Source organism: Mus caroli, chromosome 11 (assembly GCF_900094665.2).
Source record: "Mus caroli chromosome 11, CAROLI_EIJ_v1.1, whole genome shotgun sequence".
NCBI lineage: Eukaryota > Metazoa > Chordata > Mammalia > Rodentia > Muridae > Mus > Mus caroli.
Genome location: NC_034580.1, coordinates 3,658,034 through 3,662,655, shown reverse-complemented (window position 1 = coordinate 3,662,655; position 4,622 = coordinate 3,658,034). Strand labels below are relative to the sequence as shown.

At 43.9% G+C, this 4,622-nt stretch overlaps 1 non-coding gene and 1 pseudogene across 1 annotated transcript; both read left to right on the top strand.

Annotated features, from left to right (window-relative positions):
* Positions 1–4,622, top strand: part of LOC110306287 — a 41,609-nt pseudogene that overhangs the window by 19,071 nt on the left and 17,916 nt on the right.
* Positions 3,194–3,337, top strand: LOC115032682. Its single transcript, XR_003838311.1, has one exon. It is a non-coding gene; the product is annotated as a small nucleolar RNA SNORA48 (small nucleolar RNA).

Genomic DNA, 4,622 nt, shown 5'->3' with positions numbered 1-4,622 from the left:
TACACTAGCCAGATTTTGCTGAAAGGACCCAGATATAGCTGTCTCTTGTGAGGCTATGCCGGGGCCTAGCAAACACAGAAATGGATGCTCACAGTCAGCTATTGGATGGATCACAGGGCCCCCAATGGAGGAGCTAGAGAAAGTACCCAAGGAGCTAAGGAGGTCTGCAGCCCTATAGGTGGAACAACATTATGAACTAACCAGTACCCCGGAGCTCTTGACTCTAGCTGATATGTATCAAAAGATGGCCTAGTCGGCCATCACTGGAAACAGAGGCCCATCATTCTTGCAAACTTTATATGCCTCAGTACAGGGGAACACCAGAGCCAAGAAGCTGGAGGAGAGGAGAAGTTGAGTTGTGGGGGGAGAGTACGGGGGGACTTTTGGGATAGCATTGGAAATGTAAATGAAGAAAATACCTAATTAAAAAAACTTAAAAAAAAAAAAGACAAGTAAACAATTTAAAATATCCTCAGGAAGTCTCTGAAACTGACCAGATTCACTAGGTCCCTCACTCTCTGTCCCAGTTAGGGCTTTTATTGCTGTGATCAAACAACATGACCAACAGCAATTAGGGAAGGAAAGGATTTATTTCATCTTGTACTTTCACATAGTCCATCACCTAGAGAAGTCAGGGCAGGTACTAAAGCAGAGGCCATGGAGGAACACTGCTGGCCCATGGCTTACTCAGCCTGCTGTCTTATAGCCCTCAGGAGTACCAGCCCAAGAACAGCACCTCCCACAGTGAGCTGGGCCCTCTCCCATCAATCACCTATCAAGAAAAGGAGCTGCAGGCTTGTCCACAGGTGAATCTGGTGAGGGCATTTTCTCCGTGGATGTTCCCTCTTCCCAGATAACTCTGCTTGAGACAAGCTGATGTAAAAGTAACCAGCACACTTCCCAGGAGTACACAAGCAATAAAGAATGCTAAGACAAAACAGGCTGCAAAAACACTCCCGGGCCAGTTGCTTGGAAAAGGCTCAGACCAAGCCAACTGGAAGAAACAGAGACCATCTGAGAAGCCAGAAAGAAGCAGCGCCCAGCCAAACGGCCTAGAAGAAACAGAAGATTGAGCCGTCAGGAAAAGACATCCTCCAGCCTGTTAACGTGCGCTGGTTATGCATGTCTTCCAGGCTCCCAGCTTTCATAAGCTCTCAGCCATCTGGGGTGAGCTTTAGTGATGCAGCTGACTCTTAAGTCACATCTGCTCCTGTAAGTAACCCCTCACCCATATTCCTGCAGGCAAGTAAGGACACCCAATACAACTCATTAGCTCACCAGGTTGTTCTTTGGAGGTATCTGTACTGCAGTCTGTCGCTGACTCCCTGTCTAGGGAGAACAGACAGTTGTTCATGTCTCCCCAGAAACACTGCCACACAACTCCCAGCTATACTGCTCCTGGGTGTGTGCCCACAACTCAACCCAACACATCACAGAGATGCCTTAAACATCAGTGTTTGCTGCCTCACTTTCCACAAGAGCTAAATTATGGAAACTCAGTGTCCAACAACAAACAAATGGATAAGGAAATAGAACATGGCTAGATATTTTTCAGCCATAAAGAATGAAACAGTTGAGTGGTGGTGGCACAAGCCTTTAATTCCAGCACTTGGGAGGCAGAGGCAGGCGATTTCTGAGTTCGAGGCCAGCCTGGTCTACAAAGTGAGTTCCAGGACAGCCAGGGCTATACAGAGAAACCCTGTCTTGAAAAAAAAAAAGAAAGAAAGAAAAAGAATGAAACAGGAAAACAAATACAACTGAAGCTATTAAATGAATTAATCCAATCTCAATTTATGAAATTAATGACAGGTATTATCTGTCATTTGTGATTGCTAGATTTTACATATACACATAAAATTATAGATATATGTATGCATATAGAGAAAGACAGTCTTACATATACAAAATTATATATGTGTGTCATATAAATACATAAAATTATATATATGTGTATATACACATTTATATAAAGATACTACCTTACATATATAAAATTATGTGTGTTTTACATAAATAAATAAAATTTTATATATACACATATAGAAAAGACACTTATCTTACATATATAAAATTATATGTATCTTACATAAAAACATAAATATATAATTATTAAATATGCATGTATATATATGTAATATACACACACACATCATGAACATAAAAAAAGACACTGCCTTAGTTAGGGTTTCTATTGCTGTGATTAAACACTATAGCCAAAAGCAATTTGGGGAAGAAAGAGAGAAAATTTACTTCATTTCAAAACTTATAGTCAGTCCATCATCCCGGGGAGTCAGATTGGGAACAGGAGGCAGGGACGCTGCACTTAGGAATGCTGCTTACCGGCTTGCTTCCCGAAGTTTTCTCATCCAGTTTTCTTATAGCACCCAGGACCACCTGACCAGGGATAGCACCACTCACAGTCAGCTGGGCTTTCCCATACCAATCACTGATTAAGAAAATGTACCACAAATGACTCTAGTTTGTGCCCAGTTGATATTAAACTAACCAACATGGGCACACATGTATACACATGCCTTGGGCACAAAGGGGAATGATGGTAAAGGGGAGATGGAGATAATAGTGGAAAATGTTCAATATACAGTTTATAATGCACAAAAGTTTAATAAATGAATTAAAATATAGAAAATCTGTCAGAAACTTTTAAAGAGTGTGTGTGGTGGTTTGAATGTTTGGCCATAAGGAGTAGGAGGTGTAGCCTTATCGGAGGAGATGTGGCCTTATTAGAGGAATTGCCTCGTGGCTTTGGGGTCTCCTGTGCTCAGGTTCTATCCAGTGCAGAAGAGGTCCCCCTCCTCCTGACAGCCTGCAGAGGACAGCCTCTCCTGGTTGCATTTGGATCAAGATGTAGAACTCTGCCTGCATGCTGCCATGCTTCCCACCATGATGATGATGGACTAAACCTCTGAATCTGTAAGCCAACCCCAATTAAATGTTGTCTTTTACAAGAGTTACCTTGGTCGTGGTGTCTCTTCAAGCAATAAAGCCCCGCCTAAGAGAGTGTGTAAGATCTGAATAACCTCTGGAGAACCCAGCCTTGTTAACCGTTTTCTCTCATTACCCTCTTCTTCTGTTCTCTTCTCTAGTGATTCTCAACACCAAAATCTTGTATCAGTGGATTTGAGGCCAGTCCTCACATCTGATGTTGTAAACCTTGACAAAAACCCATGGCTGCACCCCCTGGCAGTGGGCAAAGAGACACCTTGTTGGTGGGGGTGTTCTTGTATCGGCCAGTGGCAGAGCAGATGGCAGTCCTCTGTTCATCCTAGCCTGATGCCTGGCTTAGTGGCCAAAGATGTCTTATACCTAGGATTCATAAAAATCAAATCAAACAAAATCAAAATCAGGCAATGCTGCGTGTGAGGAGGAAGACACAGAGATCTGCAGACCACCAGCCACGGCACAGGCTAGCCATAGGCACCCGCTTGCTGCCACACTGTGCAGTGTGGATGGAGGATGTCACCTAGGGGCCCACCTGCAGGAGGAACCACCAAATGTGCGAGTCTGTGGTTGTCAAATGGGAGAGAAGTGGAGCAGCCTGAGCATGGTGAAGAGAGATGGAACTGGAGACTCTAGGATAAAGAGAAGGAGCCTGTTGTGAGTGGCCAGCCCTGCCACCTGAGGCCGTGATAAGGTCCCAGCCTGAGCTACTGCTGAGGGCCTTGTTTGGATGTGGGCTTATGCAGCAGCAGGGGTCAGTGTCAAGTTCATGCCTCACATTACCACTTGAGAACATAAGGATGCGCCTTGGGCAACTTTCCAGAATGCCATGGATGTCCAGGGGCTGTGCATAACTGGTCCTACCCCTCACTAGCCGCAGTGCTGCTTGGGTAGCCAAGAACCTGAGGCTAGATAGGCCATGTACCTGGGCAAAACCAAAATACTACTATTCTGCTAAAGGAATGTAGCAATAAAATGACTTCTAATGACATTCTGCTATACCACAATTAAGGGTCTTGCTCAGCCCCTACAGAGAAGCTCTGTCCTGCAGATAATGGGAATAAATGCAGAAACCCACAACTGGACAATGGATTCCATCTTATGGAGTGGGCCTTAAATCCAATAAGATAGTGGTTGGTTACACCCATAACTTTTGTGCCACTCTTGTACCAGCATCTCTGACAGATAGGACATCATTGAAGATTAAAGGGTTTGTAGCTAAGTTGGTGTTCAAGCTTCTCATCTGGTAGTGTGCGGAGTACTTCCCTATACCATAAACACTGGTCATTGGGGATGGAAGCTTTAGTTAGGCACCAACCTCTCCATGTTTAATGAGTTATGTAGGTGCTTTCTTAAGCAATAGAGCCTTACCATCAGTACATAGAGAGCATCCAATAGTCTTAGCAATAGTCTGGCTTGTTTAGGGGTTTTATCTTACTAGCCTTTTGCTTGTATATTATGGTTTCTGATTTTGTGGGGATTTTTTTTTTAATATTTTTATTACATATTTTCCTCAATTACGTTTCCAATGCTATCCCAAAAGTCCCCCATAGCGCCCCCCCACTTCCCTATCCACCCATTCCCATTCTTTTGGCCCTGGCATTCCCCTATATTGGGGCATATAAAGTTTGCGAGTCCAATGGGCCTCACTTTCCATTGATGGC